Genomic DNA, 19,735 nt, shown 5'->3' with positions numbered 1-19,735 from the left:
GATTGGCGCTGTGGAAACGCGAATCACTGTGGCAGATTGGGGGGAGAGGGGGAGGGGGGGAGGAGGGGGAACACCGGGGTGTACGTCATGTGGAAGCGCCGGCTTTATTGTTGTAAGAACGCAGAATTCCGCTAGAGGGCGACCGAAGTTACGCACTATAGCTTTAATTCACTGACAATTTCATTACAAAAAATTACAATTTGTCATTTACGTGTTTGTGAAACAGAAATTTTCTAATTATATAATTTTATCACAAATAATCACATAATGTCCATAGTTAATTACAATTAATCACATTTTGAATTACATATATAAAATTCTGTTACTTTACATTTCAAGGCAGTTTGAAGCCCACCAGAGTGTCTTTACTGGGAGTCAAATGAACACAAATAATTTCCGTTTTTGCATTTTGCATTTCCTGTCAAAGAGTACCACGTAAAGCAACTAGCAAACCAGTCTGACCTCTTCAAAAAAGCATCTTAAATAATGCTAAAACAATGTGGTCATGAAATTATGACTTGGAGAGAGGAAAGAACTAGCATGACTTCCTCACTGTAATTTGGATGGTCTGGAACACCAGTCTGCCATGCCATACCAGGGTTTCCCTCAGTGCTTTATAGGCCTGGTGGGCCGCCATGCTTTTCTTGCCCCCCCCGCCAGGCTAAGCGTTGCTGGTTTATTGTAAATGTGTTTTTTTATGCACCAAAAACAGCGATACCAAAGACGGTCTCTAAAACTTTTAATGGCATCTGGTAATATGGTTGCAATGGCGACACCTTATGGTCGATACGTGAACACAAAGGGGGTCAGAGGTGACGTGTATTTTCATCAGAACGCCGCTGCTCGTTGACGAGGCAGAGCCGGTGCGAGTTAGCATGTTAGCAGTCAGCAAGGCTGTTAGCACGTCGTCAGAGCAGCCTTCTGTGGGTCGCGATGGTAAACATCAAACTAGCGGACTTAATCCAAAATGGTTCGTGTTCTATCCTCAAAATGATTCACGGTCCAAACGGTGGAACTGCGGTGCTTCTGTTTAATGAACCGCCACGAACAACATGCTTCATTAGTCTGGGGGATTCCATTCATACACATTCTTCTTCTACGTGCTTCACACTGCACTATACATCGAACAGTAACAATGCGCTCTCTGCTGGACTGAAGGAGGTACTGCGGGACTTATGCACTGCTGTGAACATAAGAATATTAATAACTATAAGCAATCTAATAATTTTTCAGTAATTTTTCTTTAGTTTTTCATTCAAAAAGTAGACGAGGTCAGACAGTGCAGCAGATACCTCTTCAGCCTCTGAGTGCCCTGTTTTTACACCTTGATCATATTTGCACTTTTTTATTTTTGTTAATTTATTTTACCTTTAAATGTGAACAGCAATGCCTTGTTTTAAGATTCACTAGGATTTAACTTAGGTGGAAACATTTTATATTTATTTTAATTTTTTTTGTTTGTTAAAACCTTATTTTAAGATTGTGGCTTTCTGTAAGACTCTGCATTTAAGTAATGTTAATAAATGCTGACAATAACACAAAGTAGACATAATTTCAAAATTTCTGTCAACTTTTAACTTTTTCTTTTTTTTTTTTTTTAGAAACACGGTGGGCTTCTCTAGCAGTCCAACCACCGGGCTTAGCAAGTTTTCTGGGGGAAACCCTGCCATACTCATGGAATATCATTCATATTGTGTTCCTCATTGTGTCCCATTACAAGATCAACTTCCATGTGTGGGCACAAAAATCCAGTTTGCAGCTGTTGTTATACCCATTTAGCAAATGGTGCAACATTATCTCCCGGCACACTGCGATGCCCCTAATATTCAGCAAACATCAGACACTGATTTCTTGGATATATATTAAAATCCTTCCAAAAGTCACTACATCTAGACTGTAAGCATTCTTCCCAAAGTTGGTTTGTGATGCTTAAGCAAGTTGCTTTTTTTTTTTTTTTTCAACAAACCATATTGATTGGTTAATTACTGCTGTGAAGACAGAACAATATAGAATGCACTAGACACTGGTAATTGGGTCAGGCAGGTGGTTTGGTGGAAACTCCTCGCCACATGCTCCTTCCCGTACAGATTATGGTTACAAATTCAATTGCCAGCCTTCACTGGTCGCATCCAGGACGGTCTGGCTCCAATTTTGGATGGTCGGACCAACACAAACAACTCTGGGCCACTCCTAGCACTCGGTTTGCTTTGTCTCCACTTCCTCTGTAATCAAACCCCTGATTGGAAAAAGCGCTTCGTGTTCTGACATGGAACGGCGGAGGTAGCCATTAGCGGGGAAGACGACGGCGGCGGCGCTCTGACACGTTTGGCCGGATGATCTGACGGCAGATGGGGATGTCGCCGCAGCCCTTCATTAGAAAACTTCCTCTACCTGGCACATAATGTTCCTGGTTGCTTGTCACCTTTGAAAAATTGAAGCGTCCCTCTCATCTGCTCGCTTGCTGTCATTTAATTAGCAGACACACGGAAACCTGAACCCATTACTCTCTCTCTCTATCTCTCTCTCTCTCTCTCTCTCTCTGTCGCTCGCCATCAATCGTAACAATAGCAAAATATTATTGCAGAGCACAAAATATGAGGCAAATATATCCTGCAGAAGGCACATGCAGACAATGACCAGACACTTTGTCCCATTAATACCGGACTTTTTTTTAAAATACATTTTCAGTTGGTTTATAGTGGCACATTTTGTTCTCCACCCAAACCGCTCAGATTTAAGACTGAATCTGTTTCAAGGTGTCTTTATGAGCTAAATACATGCACTTTTTTTTTTCTTTTTTCTTTTACACTGTGTGAGGGGTAGTTCATCTGAAGAAAGAAGTTTATTTATTGTGGATTCTGAATGAAAAAGTGTGCATTTGACTAAAGTTGCACATATTTTGGAGTTAAAAAGAAATTTTCTCACTGTTTTCTTGTGTGAGGATTTGCATTCATTCCTGTGTTGCAATGATTATTTGACTATAAAGGCGGATAACCATTTCCACAAAGTTTGTATTGTCACAGATTTTGTGTTGCTGAAAGTAAAAACAAAACACATTCAGTTCCAGATTGTGAGCCTTTTTCAAAAAGTTGTGTTTTTTCAGTGGCCTGAACACCCAGAATGCAGCAAAATACGTTTGAAAATGTTCTCAAGTAAACAGGGATCTGATTGTTTAACAGAAAGACAGAGTGTAGTGGTCTAAACATCTCGAGATCTCCAAAAGAGAGTTTTAGGGCAACATAAACTTCACCACTCTTTTGCGGGGATTCACTTCCAAGTCGGGAGGGGGGAGGATGTTAAAGAAGATCAGCTGCCTTAGCTGTTTTCCACCAGTAATGTAAACTGATCCAGTAAAAGGCTAATAGATGGCATCCGATTAGCATATAAATGATTGCAGAGTCTCTGGTGATCTACGACTGCGGGTGTGATTCGGCGGTGACGGAGCAGCAGGGACGGAGCTGGAGACACGGTGGAGGAGCGAGAGGGGAAAAAAAAAAGACGGCGGGATAGTGCATCAACTAAATAGGGCAGAGTTTTCTTCAGCTTGGCAGCAAGATAAGCATTTCCAATCATGCATCGGATTCCTTTCCTTGGCGCTCTCTGTCTCCACAAAAAGAACAAGCCTCGTATTCGATCAGGTGGTTTTTTTTTTTTTTTTTTTTTTTTTTTTTTTTTGGGCTCAGCTGTTTTTCCACAATTATAAAAATTGGGTTAGGTACATGGAATGACCCGAGCTTGCTTTGTAAATGCTGGAGTGCTTGATTCATATCTGCAAGGCTCCTTTAGCTGGAGGCAAAATGTGAGTGGGTAGCCAGATTTCATTTTTTTTTCTCCTTATTTCTTTTCTTTTTTTAAAAGTTCCTCTCAGTTGAAGCTTCAACAGATTTGGCTGGGATTTTTATGTGCTGTAAGTCAAATTTCAGTCTTTAACCAGATGTAGGTTAACAACACTGGCTGAAAGCGTGCTGAACTGCACGCCCAGAACAACTGTTTGCAACTGCCGTGGTGCCCATGTGCAGCTGCAGCTCAGAAAAGTTGCGTTTTCCACCGTATACAAAAAGACAGAGTCAGAGTCATTTTCAAAAAGTTGCATTTTCAGTAGCTAGAAACCTTGTTTTAGTTTAAACAATCTACCTCCTTATTGGAAGGTCTGAAAGTAATTATTTATTAAAAGAAAAAAAAAAGAAGCAGTTTATCAACTGTTTATTGTGATACAAAAACCAAAGCATCATCTGCATAAAAAGTATCTTAAATAGTTTTTGATTGTTAAATCTCCTCATACCTTGAATAAATCCTTTCCGCTGTGTTTTAGACGTTGTTTTGACATGTGTCACGCTCGGTTTAAACAGCCTGCCCACACAGGTGGACGGTACGCTCTGCCATTTCCTCGATGCCACTGGGCATGCTTCAGGTGGTGATAAAACAGCGACATCCTCCACACAGTATGCTCCACACTGACTTCTTTGGGGTATTTATGACAGAAATAATGAGTGTGACATGTTGCACTGGGACGTGACTTGCATCCAGATTTCGGTCTCCATTCCAGACCTCAGGCAAAGCCAGCAACATTGTTATAAACAACATGATTTTAAATGGACTCTTATCGAACACATGCAAGTCTCCATGTATGTTTTTTGTAACTTTTATTAAGATATTTTTGTTTTTTTCAGTCTGCTTTGCACCAGTTTGCACCTCAGTGATCATAATACCTCCATACCTGCTTTAGCTGGCAACATTTATAGGATTATTACATCTGTTTTCTCGCTCTTTTATTAGTTTTTCATCGTTTTCTCAATTTTTTTCTCATTTATTAATTTACCTCATATTTTTAATGTTTGAAACCTGTTTTTTTTTATTTCTCATTTTAAACCATTTTAGTTTTTGTTTTTTTGGTGTTTACTAAAATTTAACTTTGAGCCATTTTCAGCCATTTTAACATTTTTAGAGTTACTTCAGCTCCCTTTTTGGTTTTTTTGTTCTTTTTACCAGTCGTCAGTTTTAACAGTTTTATCTGTTTTAACTTTGTAAAAAAAAAAAGAAGTAAATAAATAAATAAAACATCTTTTTGCCATTTTAGCCAACTTTTTATAAGCTTCTTCAACAGTGAGATAGAACTTTCTTTAAAAATAAGTTTTTGCAAATAAAAGAACAGATTTTTTTTTTTCCTTTTCTTTGGGTTTTCACACAAGTCCTCCTTCACTGTCATTTTCACACGAGTCCTTTGGCGAGCGCGTCCCGGTCAGACCCATAAACGGTGTAATGGAGGCAATCCTGTGTAAATGATGAGTAAGATTGCATGAATCATTGTGTCGGTGTCTGCAGGCCGGTCGTAATCAAACGGAGACCTGAGGTTGTTGAGCGCTCCACTACAGGTACCAGGAGACCTTCCCCAAAGCTCTCATGGAAATCACATCATTTCTCAGACAGCTCCACTCTATAATTGCTGTGTGAGTCTCTATTTTCAAACACATTTGCTCCACGAGTACCAATGTTTATTTAAGCAGCACTTACTACAGTGTTTTCAAAGCCTCTTTTTTCTTTCTTTGATAGTTTACTCTGTCTCGAGTAAAGTTAACATTTGGACATTTTTTTCAGTTCTTTGAAATATGTGCTCATTGTCAATCAAGATTTGTATCAAAGGCCTGAAATGCAATGAAACATTAAACACATTTTTAATGACTCCTGGTAGTTTTTGAGTTGTGTTGCATAATAATTACCTTTTTTTTAGAATTTCACATTGATAGACAGGTAAACTCATGAAATTTTACTTGATTTGTTCTTCACAGAATTCAATCCAATATGCACATCGATTGATCCATCCATCATCCATCCATAACTTGTTTATTATTATCTAAAATGATGAATTATGAATTTATATACAGTTTCTACCTACGATATTTCATGTTACTTATTTCAATTTGACTTGTAATTATATCAATAAATATGCAAATGTGACAGATTGAATCAATATTTAATGTAAATATGAAAGATCTTATGTTTACTTTAGTCATGAATGGAGCTGTGGGGAGAAATTCAGAGCTGCACTACTAGAAAATAAAGTACGCACACTTACTGCAGCCTTCCTATATTCTGAGTCTGTGATGTACAGCAGACGTCAATAGAGGGGAAAAATAATCAAGACGAGCCTGCAGTCTGAAGTTTGACACAGTAAAAGTAAAGTAATAATCCTGCAGCTCCATTAATAATGAAAATAGTACTTCTGTTCATTAGTATTAGCTGCATTGTGTGACTGATACCGCCGTTATTAAGCCATCAAAACCAAAGCTATTCATATTTGGGCTTCGCAGTACTTTAATGTGCTATTGATCCAGGGAAGTTGAGACATATCCAAATGATAATGAAAGCAGAAGGCCATCCGTCTCCTCTGGAAATGGCAGCTACATCCCCGAAAGTGCTGATCAGCCTATTTCTGAGATGATGCACTGTTAATGGCGGCCATGTAATGGCTTCTTCCACTGTGGCCATTTGTTCCGCTTTAATAGTCCCCGGTATTTTTAGGCTACGTGCTGTTGATTTCCTGTTAGTGCCTCCATGTTTATGTTTGTTTAAGTATCGAGGATCTTTCAGGCATGGGTGGGATACAAGCGGTGGGTGGGAGACGCTGTCAATTATTCAGCTGGCTTTCATCAAGAGGGAGTCCGTTAGGTTAGGAAATCAATGAGCGCTATTTTAACCGTGGATGTCCGATATCAGCCCGACGGCGACAGACCTCTAACGAGCGAGCAGAAGTTTACGTGGCAAACTCACTCCATCGCAGGCCGGTCTGCTCAGAGGAGGCGAAATCATGAAAGCTGACCTCAATCGTCCTCTTTTTCTGATCAGCGTTTTTAGCAGCAGGTGGTTTGAAATTTCACTTTGCTCTTCAGACCGAAGGCGGCGGCATAAAAAAAAAAAAAAAAACATCTTATTTTTGTCCTTGCTTTCCCCACGTCATTAATTTATGCAATTTATTTTCCAACGAGTCAATTAGATTTAGATTACAAAAGGGCCGACAAGTTTAATTAATCCATAATGGATAATGCAGCCCAGATCATTTGAAACTTTCTCCAGCGCGTCCGCATGTGGACGTCCTCCTATAAATTCTTCATACCGGCAGCACATTAAAGCAGGACCGGGCGGATAAACCCAGGCTCATTAAAAAAACAACTTAAGTCCTTCCTGTAACATGTCAAAAAAGCTAATGCTAATTAACAAAGCATAAACCAGCAGAATGCACCCCGATGCGGGAACACGATTACGCGTTGTTTGGTTTCTGTGCCGGGGCGACGTGCGCTCGCACATGTTGTTCAGAGCGTGAGAAGAGCCCGAGGCCAAACACCACAGATGATTCAGATAATGCGATAACACCAGTGATTCCACGTTAGCCGGTAGAGATGCTCAGCATTGTGGTGGACTTCAGGGGGAGGATGGTGGGCATAAGAAATGGAGCTAGCATCAAATCGAGCTGAATTGTACTTTTAAACAAATCACTGTTTGGACATTTTGCCGTGGAAAGCAAAGGAGGTGGAGGCGATGCATCTCTGCATACAGCATACAGAGAAAGGTTCAGAGCCCGTGAGAAAAACACCAACCAGACATATGTGGAGTTTTTTTCGTGAGAAAAGTGTGTCGTTTGACAAGCGGTGTCAAGCACGCGATGCTAAAACTTTAGAGGAAATGCACAAAATGTTTAGCGGAGCGTGTCGTTTATTTGGAATGGTAAAAAGTTGGCTCAGTGACAAAAGCTGCCACATTCAAAAAGAAACCCTCCAAACTTTCTGGAAAGAATGCTCCCACCAGTGTGAGTGTTTCTGCTGCCGAGTCATTCAACAGTCCCAACCTACCAAGTCGCCTGCCAGTGTGTGATCGGGGAAATCTGTGAGTTTGAGGTTTGTGAAAATTTGGGAAGTCCGATTTTACGCTTTCACATTTTTCGCTGTTGGGATGGAAACTAAAAAGACGAAAGGTGATTTAAAATTGAAAATCCTGACAGATGGCATCCTACAGAAGGTGCATGAGAAATACTGGACAAATTCAATAATAATTGTGTGATTTTTTTTTTTGTGTCATGTCTATTTGAAAATGTCTCAACTGTTTAAATGTAAATTTATTTGCTCCAGTTTTCTCCTGTGTGAACTGGAAGAGTCTATTTGTGGTCTCATTTGGAAAAAGAGTCACATATATTTTGTTGTTTTAGCTGTGTTAACCACATTCTAGAGGTTCACAGTAATTTATCACTGAGCTAAATATATTTGGTCTCTTCACAAACTAGTGCAGACAACACTTTGTAACGTTAGGAATTGCTTAGGTGATTAGAGCTTTCCTTGTATCTTATAATCTCACATTGCTTTTGGCACAAGCTCATTTCCAAACAGAAACTGCACTGAACAACTGTTTACCAGCACCCTGCTGTAACGCGGAAGATTTGTGATAAACCTCTCCTCACTTTTCTGGTGAAGATATTTCACAATTAGCCCGGCTGACGCGAGCGTCGTTTAAAGATTCATAAATTCAAAATAAGCAGGAGTGGCACAATTTGCTTCCTGCCAGCTCGCAGATAGTCACATTATGTTGCACACAAATGGAAAAGGACAGCTCCTGCTGACTGCATTATTTTTTTTGACAGATGCTCTTTAGATTATTGAAGTTTTCTATGACGAGAAACATATGAGATGGTCAGCAATCACTGCCTCATTCTTGGGGCCAATTTCCCATCTGAATTCAATACCCTGACAGAATGTAGATACATGCAAACAGAGATGGATGATATGGGCGGCCGTTCTGATGAGTCATTATTACGTCAATAATCCTCTGCTTTTTGCATGGAAAAAATAAAAAAAAGAAGGAAGATTTGAGACAACGGTGTTAAAAACGAGGCCCATTTCAGCCCATGATATAGATTTTAGTGTCATAATTACAGAAAAAAAAAAAAAAAAACCCATAAACCTCAACCAGCTGGAAAGGCCTTGGTTTTTCCGTTTGTGGAGATCGCTGTCCAAATGCAACAACTTGACATGGAATATTTTAGGCTTTCTTCAAGCAGTCCTCGCTGTCAAAGGGGTCAAACTGCCTCGACATCAGACGAGTTCGCGAGGCGTCATAAACTGATTAGTAGACATCCCCGGGCGCCGGGCGCCATGGGGGCTGTAGCTTTTCTTTATAGGCTGAGGAGAGAGCAGACATGGGAGAGTTCGGTTCAGTTCTGCTCAGACCTGCTGCCTTTCTCTCAGTGAGCTGACTACTCTTTGTGTTCGCTGCAAACTATAAAGAAATCTTCCCGACTTTACGCCACCCCTGGTCATCAAGAGAAAATGTGACATTCTTCTGTAGCTTTCAAGTTGCCAGCGTTACCCATTTCCACTTGTTCATTGGTGAATCTCACTTATCACACGCTGGCGAACAGGACACTCAGACAACAAAACATACTTCATCAGTAAACTTATTGTAATATCTATGCCATCTGTAAAAGTCAGTATAAATATCTGCTTCAGATAAATGCAAATAGGTCGGCCTGGGGTAGTCGTAAGGTTTGTTTTTGCAATTTTTGCCACTGGACCACATCATGCAGTCTCATAATCTCTAATCTCATCACTGTTATTAAAGTTTGTGATCATCTGTTGTCTGCTCACAACACAACTCAAGCAGTTATATATATATATATATATATATATATATATATATATATATATATATATATATATATATATATATATATAATAGTTGTATATTTTAGAATGATCTTTTCTAGATATTTGATCATAAACAGCTATGAATTGTCATGTTCGAGCTTGCTGTATTTATCAGAGATAAATAGTTTAAGCATCTGCTAGTTGTCGGCTGCTCCGTATAGTGTGACTGCGTCTAACAAAACCTGGTAAATAAATAATCCCCATGTCTGGAGTCAATATGTATCTTGTTTGTGAACTGTTTTTAGCTCATCAGGTAGCACTGTGGGAGTTCAGGGTGTTCTCAGGAGGTAATAAAAATAATGGTTTAAGACATTACCAGATGTAGAAATCTCACCCATTATTCAAGTTTCACATATTCCAGAAGTCTGACACGTTGTAGAACTATCACACATTTAAAAACTTTCAAACACTCGAAAACTTTGACACAACCTACAACTCTGGCAGTATCTAGAATGCTGACAGCTTGGGGAACTCTCACACATTCTAGAACTCGCTCACATTCCATAACTGTCATACATGCTGGACGAACCACTCAATTAAAACTTGAACACATCGTACAGCTCTGACACATTTGGGATCTCTGAAATATTCTGCAAACTGCACAAGTCTTGAAGCTTTATAACTCAAATATTCAGGAGCTTTGACATTTTATACAACTTTCAAATATTCCCAAACTGTAACACATTCAGAACCTTCCCCATTTTCTCACGCAGTCACAGGAAGAACATGCAAATTCACACAGAACACTCACACATTCTAAAACGGAAACGATCTAGAACTGTCCCACGCTCTAGTGATTTAAAACATTGTAAAAACTGTCACACATATTAGACTCCTCATATGTTGTAGAATTATCACAGACTATAGCCGTCATAAAAATTTCAGATGCTCTTGACACACGGTAGAACTCTGACAGTAAGACATTCTGTAACTCTGATGCAGAGCAGAACTGTGACACATTCTGGAAATCTCATAAATGTATTATTCCCACTGTATCCAGGCCGCTTGTAACTCATCAATGTGAGTTTGGAAGAAACATCCAGAGACGTGGGAGTGACTGGAACAAGGTCCATTAAAGAATTACAGGATCGGGTGTTTTTCTTTCTCGTCCAGCCTCATTGAGACCAACTAATATGAGTTTGGCACCTCTGATCTAAAACCTATGAAGCCTATATTAACACACATTCTCGCTTCTTTTCTAACGTCTATTATTTACTATGCTGCTTTAACTGATAAGACACATTACTGTGATTCAGAATACTTGACACGATTATGTGTGACATGTGGTTGCATGTTCATCTTATCCTGCTGCCTGCTTTCAAAAGCAAACTATGTGTTTTCTTTCTCTCTCTCAAAAAAAAAAGTGGCGTCTGTATAAATATTTTACAAGGAAATAAATTTAGCTCTCTGTTTTTCTGCCCATCTGCCACCAACTTAAGACAGCTCCAAATAAAACCGAGTCAGTCTTGAACAACAAACTGGCATCAAATGAGACCATTAAAAGAAAAAGAAGCAGATTTGTTGGGAGGAAATTCTTCGGCAGAAACACGATGAAAAAAAAACCCTCACAGACAAGACGTTTGGATCCGGATCAGGCCGCGGAAGCTCCAAGCCTCCTGCGGTGACACCAGATGATTGGCAAGGGCAATGACAAAGATAACTCTGGCTCCTTATGTAAAATGACCAATCATTAATTATGCATACGCCTTGATAAGATATTTTATTTTTAGATACTGCTGAAATCCCCGAGGTGTGACCTTTTCATGGCACCAAGAAAACGTTGAGGCCTCCTTGATATTTATGACATTATTAATTCACGAGGATGTGACAACGATGGCCTATAAACATTTGTACATTTATTTCAGCGTCCAGGAGTCTCTGGGCTTGATTTAAAGGTGCTGTATTTACATTTATAACTGCAGAGCGCTACATTTACATTATAAATCATATTAGAGGAATCGTCTGAGGCTTACATAGAGTATCCTAAGCAAAACTACACTCTGACATGATTATATTTGAAGTATTAAATCCTTGTTTTTCTTGTATTTCTGTTGTTTTTGTACGCCTGATTCAATTTACCGAAATCCAAACACTTAAATCCAGAATATCACATTAAAATTAATAATGCAATGAGCATAAAATATCATAAACCATGCTTTAATGGAAAACAAAACCAAATGTCAGATGTTAAAACTCAGACATTTTACAATTTTGTGTAATAGCTGATATTTTATTATCAACATGGTTTGAACTGAAAGGGAAAGATCATTTCCAAGAATCAAGAAATGTGGTCTTGAGACCAGGATCACTCTCGAGTGCTGCTGTATTACAAACACCAGTTTCTGTGTCTATTCACATTTTTTTGAATTTGTGTTTTGGATCAAAATATTCAACTCTATTGATCTAATGAAAAGGCCAGTTAGATTTTGAAAGCTTGATCAATTCCCTTTTGAATCCTGCCATATTCGAATGAGGCATGTGATTGCGGGTTTAGCCGCAGAGAAAAATACGTGAGAAAAATCTACCAAACACATATTTCTTGACATGTCGATGCATGTGAACAGTTTGCCTTGCACAGAAGAAAGATATACCAAATAAAAAAGGATGACAGACTGATAAATATATCATTCAAATGCGATGAACCTCACTTCGACCTCGTGTTGGAATTTATTGAGAAAACAACGAAGCCTCATCAGACCCACAGGTCAAAGACTGACAATTAAAAAGCCGTACAGTGTTTGAGTGTGTGGGCTTGTGCTTGAGACAGGAGAGAAAAGTGATGCTGGAAGCATGCAGTTATCAGTATTTCACATGCGGATGAATCTATTTCTTTAGGTTTTTAATGCATCCAACAATAATGATAAATGATGGTAATTTTTTTTTTTTTTTTTTTGACTGAAATATAAAAATGGCTTACTTGAAGTTCGGGTTTAAGTCAACTTTTTTTTGCAGTGTTGGTGGTAATTTCAAATCTTCTTCTAAAACGGCAGGTTAGAAATCATTCTCAAACATGCTGTAATTAAAAGTAAACTGCATTTTTTTTTTTTTTTGAGGGGGGGTGGGGGTCTTCCTCATTGTCTAATGGAGCAGTGATGCCCATCCTCCGGCTTCACTTCTTTGAAAAATTGCAGGTAACACTCGAGCAGACTGTGAAGCAGCCCTTCCTGACTTATAAAGAATCACACTCCTCCTTCACTACCTCTGGAGGATGTGCAGAAAAAAAAGAAAGAGAGAGAGAGAGAGAGGGTAAGAAAAAGTGTGATAGTTTCCATTAGTTTGAGACTGCTCACTGATGGCATCGGTGCTGCAGGAGGCCTCTTCAGCCCGCCACTGCGATACTGAGCGGATCCCACCCTCCCCTCCGCCAGTCGCCATCGCCAGATTGACGTGTGCAGATTAAACGCAGGAAGCGGTTCCTTTAATTAATTGCTCCGGCATTAAATATGTAACACTTAATGGCCTTTGTTGTTAAGCCGTATTGGCAGCTGAAGAAATTGTGGAGTTGAACCTATAAGCAGCTTTATGGCAGAGAAAATGGAATAATCATCTGTAAACACATTAGGGCCTCCATATAATTTGCCCCGCTAATGGCTACAGACAGCTCGAATGAGGATAGATATGCCAATCAGCCGCAGACTGACTGGGAATGATTGATGAGTGCCATTTTTTACTCCCCTCATAAGTGAATCTACCTGAGGGTCACACCGGATCACATCGGCTTCCTCCACTCGGATGGCCATAATCCACAATATATGTTACATATTTAGTGATCAGATTCAATTCTACTGACTGTATCATCTACATTTCTTCTAATAGATAATGTCTAAATATGATAAAAACACCTTTTATCACAGCTGAAAACAAGACTATTATTTGCACCTTGATTTTAAACCTGAGAAACAGTGCAAACCTTCGTAAGATATGACATATGTTGGATTTCCTTTAATTTTACCAGGTATTTCTGTTCTATTGTGTCCAAACTCTATTATAAGGCAGAAATTCCCAACCTGAGGTCCAAGAAACACCTGAGGATCACATTAATTCACAGAAAATATAATTATACATTCACTGATCGGACTCAATGTCTACGTCTTATTTCTACAATTCCTCTAATGGATAATGGTCTCAATATGGTTTAAAACATTTTATAGAATACAATGTAAAAACAAAATAATTACTTGTTACAATAGTTTGATTTCAGGCCCCATTTACGTGGTGGAAATGGTAAACTTTCATTCCATTTTGGATCCATTCACTTGACAATGAAGCAACTTTTTTTAAAAACACTCCAGGAGAACACAGTTTGTATGGAAACCTACTTCCATGACTGAATACCTTCTTTATTTAGTAATGTCATCAACATGATGAAACATCGTCAGGCTATGTAATTACCGTAATTAGTTTCAAATGTACCCACTTCTCTTTTATTCAGCACCTCAGAAGTTTAGCTGCAAAATATACATATAAATGAATCCACATTTGAATATTCCACAGCTGATGATGGCCACCTGTTTTTATGATCACGATCTGATCATGAGAAAGGAAAAAAAAAAAAAAAAAAAAAAAACTTTTTTTTTCCTTTTCCATGTGTAGATGCATTAGTGCCACTTCACATGCATAAAAGCTCAATGCCAATGAAGAGATGAGATTTCCATATAATTTTAAGAGGGTTTATTCTTTGGGCAAATGTCTCTCGCTGCATTCAATTAATGAATCAAACAACACTTAATTTGCTGCTGTGCTTTTTCTTCCGCACAGCTGAAAGGAAAATGCATCATGCTTCAGAGAACTCGTAACTACTCTGAATATAAAATGAAAAGAAACTAATTCATGTTTATCAAATGAAAAAGAAAAAAAAAAAACACTTCAATAACAAGACATGTTATGGAAATATGCAACACGTCTTGAAAACTGTTGCTTTTGGGTGTGTCCATATTTATCCTTAAACTCATAAAATCTTCAAATTAAAGCAATCATTAGTTTCCTGGTTCTGCTTTAGGTCTCGAACTTCTCCAGTTTTCCTTGACATCGAGTTCTGACGACCACACAACAGGTGGAGTCTCTGGCCCGATGTGACCTGTAGAGACACCCCACAGTGCGGTCCCAGATCCAGACTGGACAAGTGGGCCATCGTCGGATTTGCCTGTTATGTGTTGGGTTATGCGTGATAAGGCTTTGTATGATGGATTAGAAGAACTAGTTAGGAGCACAACTCCTCTGCGGTTTTCCCTTCAGTAGGTTGGTCTGCAGTCTGAACGCTGCGGGCCGAAGCTTATGGGATTACAGTCAAGGTTCAGTGGCAGCTAATCAGAAACAACCAACAGATACTTTTAATATCCCTATGCGCTTGTTACAACATTGTGGGGAACTGCCACTGCAAATGTGGATTAAGTAGTTGAGTGGCTTTTAAGTTGTGAGACAATGCCTTCAAATGTTTTATTTTTTTTTTCCCCTGCCATATTTTGACTTTTTTCCTAGTGATCAGGCTGACAGGAGGTCTGCAATTGTACCATTTATGTCAAAGAGCAGTGGAATAAAAAAGATCTCACTCCTGTCATGAGTCTTCAAATGTGACTCGCCGTGACCCCTGACAAGAGCAACGCTGACAAGGAAACAATCTGTCACACTGTTTGAAGCAAAACGTCCCCAGTCTCCCCGTGCCCCGAAACAAAGCCATGATTTGTTTGCTGTGAAACTAATTATAAAGGAAAAAGGGAAAAAAAAAATATTTATTGTGTGCTGTGGCAGCTCCTGACAAGCTGATAATTGTAGGCTGTTGGCCAGTGGAAGACAGACACGTTGGGATGGTGAATTAAAATCAATGTGTTACACCAAGCAACTAAGTCATTTCGATTTTTAGTGTAGTTTGTTCCTAACGGCGCCTTTAAAAATACCGAAACAGGGTCAGTGCGCAGCAGATTCACGATATAGGTTAAAATTTAACAAGACAACAAGAACAAGAATGAATTCAATCCTTGGAAAAAAAAAATTCTGTACATCTTATTAACTTTGAGTAACAAAAATGAAGATAAAAATGGTCTGAAAACACAAACACAATTAGTTTGTCATACTGAACACAGAGGAGAGCCAATTATTTACTCTGCGTTATACGGTGCCACATTTGACAATTGTTTGATTAAAAAACACTCAATAAAGCCCCCCGTCTGTTGTTAGCGTTCGAATGAACAGTTGTAAAGGACTCAGCGAGCAAAACAGTTTTCTCTTCCTCCAAAGAAAATGTGCAAAACAACATTACACCTACTGATGCTGAACTGTGTTGACTTGAATCATGTGTTGGTGCTGCACACGTTAGTGGTGGCGGGAGCGAGGCTGCTTCGTTATCAAGAATAACATAAAGTGGAAAACAGAGAAGAATATGCTAAATTGTGAAGAATCGTGTTGTTCATTCAGCTGCTAGAAATTTATGAACCCCATGAATGATCTTATAGTAAACATAACAGGTAAAAAACGGTCAGCATCCATCCCTCCATCCGTCAAACACCATACAGCCATATTCTATGCATCTATCCAGTACCCACCCATCCATCCATCTATCCAGCGTCCATCCTTAATCCATCCATCCAGAAAGCACCCTTCCATCCTTTAATCAAGTACCCAGCCATCCATCCAGCACCCATCCATCACCTATCCATTCATCTATTCAGATTCCATCCATCACTCATCCATTCATCCATGACCCATCCATCTATCCATCCAGCATTCAAAGATCCATCCATCCATCAGCCATCCATCACCCATCCATCCACCCATCCTTCCAGCATCCATCCACAGGAGAAAATCTGAATTCTGAGTATATTTCCAGTGTGCATATTTACATGTAATTATACCAGGGGACATTTACAGTGGTCCCACAAAGTATGACACATAGAAAAAACAAACAAACAAAAAAAACATCTTGAATGTGCCTATCATAAATACATTTCAAAAGGAAACTCATGAAAAAAACAATGCAAGGAGCCCTGATTTTAAGCAAAAAGTTGAGGAAGTGAAATGACTTAAATACTCAGAAATGTAAACATTGCAATTGCCTTTCAGAAAGAAAAAGAAAAAAAAAAATCCATCCAGCACCCATCCATCCATCCATCCAGCCATCTTGAGCTGCAATCATCCTTCATCACTACAGCTTTGTAAATTCAATTACTTCTGTGCCCATAATAGGAATAGTTAAGAGAGTGTGTGTGTGTGTTGCCTCAGTGGAACATCACTGAATTCCTATTGACCTTCTTGGCTGACTCCATACGTCTGAATGACCCTCTGATCCCGAGGGGCTGATTAGCTCACATAGTTCACTTGCTAATTTATTCATAAGAATATCTATATAAGGTTCGCCTTGTGGTGCAGCAATTAGCACTGTGGCCTCACAGGAAGAATATTTGGGTTTCAGATGCCACTCTCTGTGCCGAGTCTGCATGTTCTCCATGTGTTTGTGTGAGGCTTCCAGATACTGTGGCCTACCCCCAAAATCCAAAGAGGTCACTTAATCACAGACACTAAATGTGATTGTGTCTCTGTCTCAGGTGAACTGTCCAAGGTGCCTCTCGCCCAGAATGAACTGCGAAAGGCCTTTCTAACTTAGATAAAGCCTGCATGAAAAATAGATGGACGGACAGAGGATCCATATATACACATGCTAGATCTGTTTCCTGCTCGCCTATTCTGTGCACTTAAATACCTTTAAAAAGACATGGTAGAAATAGCTGTTGATGGGCACAGGAGTCGTCTTTGCTCTCTGTCCCAAAGGTCCGCACTGAATTATTCAAGAGTCCTCTTGTACTCTCGAGTCTGCACGGAGCTCATTGCAATATAATTTAAGCTCAGAGAAAGATTTACAACACACGGAGGAGCGCTCATTGAGCAGAATTCAATACGGAAACAGGGTCGTCCCCCGATGTCGCTGCTGTTTTTGTTAATTAATTTTGAAGAATTCCCAAATTCTTCTTAAGGATTAATTCCTTCATTATGTCTTTTTTTTTTAATTAAACGTGATTACTTTGTTATACCTGATTAAACCAGAGCTAACCACATCAAAACATTGGGGAAAAGAAGGAAAAAAAAAAAAAAAAAAACTACACAAAAGCAGCGTACACAATCAGATCAGTTCAACCTTTCCAATAAAAATATTACTGGATTAATCTTAAACTGCAAATATAACATAAATATGTTATCTGAGCAGATTGCAACCATTAAAGCTCGTGTCCGGAGTTTCCTTTCGTTTCCAAGTATGTATCATTTTTCAACAGAGCTTAAATGTGTCAGTCTGGTTCGATACTACAATATAATATTAGCATAAAGCAATATAAAAATGTATTTATGAGCCCCGCCTTCGTCTCATAGACGCCCATGTTATCCGAAAAAGCGCCGGTCAGCGTCAGCCAATAGATTTCGAGCTTCCGCATTCACGTGTTGTCAATCAAAGTGTGCGTGCAGCCAGAGAGCACGGTCGCTCGCCCAGGCAGAGGAGAGTTAGCTCCGCAGCAGCCGCCCCGCTTACCGCGGATATATCCACTGTCTGCTGAACATCCACCGTAAACAGCTCAACATGGAGGATGCTGTAGGACTCGGAGGCTCTCATTTTCACCCAACGGATAATAGCATGCACAATTAAAGGGACGGGGCTTGGTCGCTCATGAAAGCAGAGGGAGGGCGGAACTTCGAGACTTTGGATTAAAAAAACCCTTCCTCTTTCAAAACTCCGGACACGAGCTTTAACTATCAGGTTTATCACTGATATTTAAAGTGGCGTGCAAGCTTCCTCTTGGCATCTGTTTTTTTTTTTTCAACAAAGAAACAATTTATTATATATATATAAAGTACAATTAAGATAAGAACTCTGTTGAAGATTAATTAAAATTATTGAAAAAAAAAAAAAAAAAACTGTGACAAATGTCCTCATACAAACCCAGATCTTAAAGCACCTCATGTTGCCATTAAGACCAAGAGCGACAGAGGGTGAGATAGAGTTAAGACCAAGGCCAGAACACCTCAAGACCGAGACTTTAAGAGTGCGAGAACAAGTCAAGACTAAGCCATGAGCATCCCAAGACCAAGAAAAGATCGAGACTTTAAGGGGTTGGGACTTCATCAAGAGCAAGACCAGAACATGCCAAGACAAAGACTTTTAGGAGTCAAGACTGAGTTTTGAGACCGTACTTGAGTTCCACAACACCCATAGCACCTAAATGATGAAAATATACATGATGAAGATATTTCAACCAATTTCTAGGTCAGGAGGAGGCCGTTAACAAGGAGGGTTTGCTTTTTATGCATTTTTCTGACAAAACTCCTGAGTTGCATCATTTCCCCATTGTTAGAATTTAGATTTACTTTCCCTTAAATGTTTTTTTAGAAATAAAACATAGCAAAAAGAAGTGTCTGCTACTCACAGGCTTCAATATTTCAAGCCTTGTCTAGAAGCATTTTTATGAACTAATGTTTTTTTGTTCTCAATGAGAGGTGAAACCTATCGTACTTTTAATTTAGAAAAAAAAAGTTCCTGTTATTTCAGTTCACATGCTATGAGTGTGAATATAGTGGACATTGGTAAGATTCCACCACCTTCTCACCCCCGGTGGGAACCAGCCCCTGTCCGCTACAGCTCAGTTGGAGGACTCATTTCTAGGAAAGGCCAGATTGGCCCATCCCCGTGCGCATGCCTCGCTCCCGATCCTGGCGATGAGATGGATGTTGGAATCCAGCTCGAAGAGCCAAGCCGTCTGGGAAACTCCGACAGAAACCTCAAGAGGAGGCGAAACCAGGAATCAGACTGAGAGAGATTGAAAATTGAAGAAATTTCATTACAGAATCTTATCAGATGAGACGAATCACGGATAAAACGTAACACCGCTGCTGCGTCAGGAGTCGTCTGTCCTCCCCTCAAACAGTTCAGCGTTTCTCGAGACGACAGTAAACAATGATTGACTCCTAAAGCTCAGTTCCTCCATTCAACGAGAATGATGTGGACAAATATTTTGCTTTATTTGAAAGAGTGGCCGCCACCTTAAAATGGCCTCAGAGATGTGGACATT

This window comes from Salarias fasciatus, chromosome 9 (genome assembly GCF_902148845.1).
Source record: "Salarias fasciatus chromosome 9, fSalaFa1.1, whole genome shotgun sequence".
NCBI lineage: Eukaryota > Metazoa > Chordata > Actinopteri > Blenniiformes > Blenniidae > Salarias > Salarias fasciatus.
Note: the sequence above shows the minus strand (reverse complement) of the source record.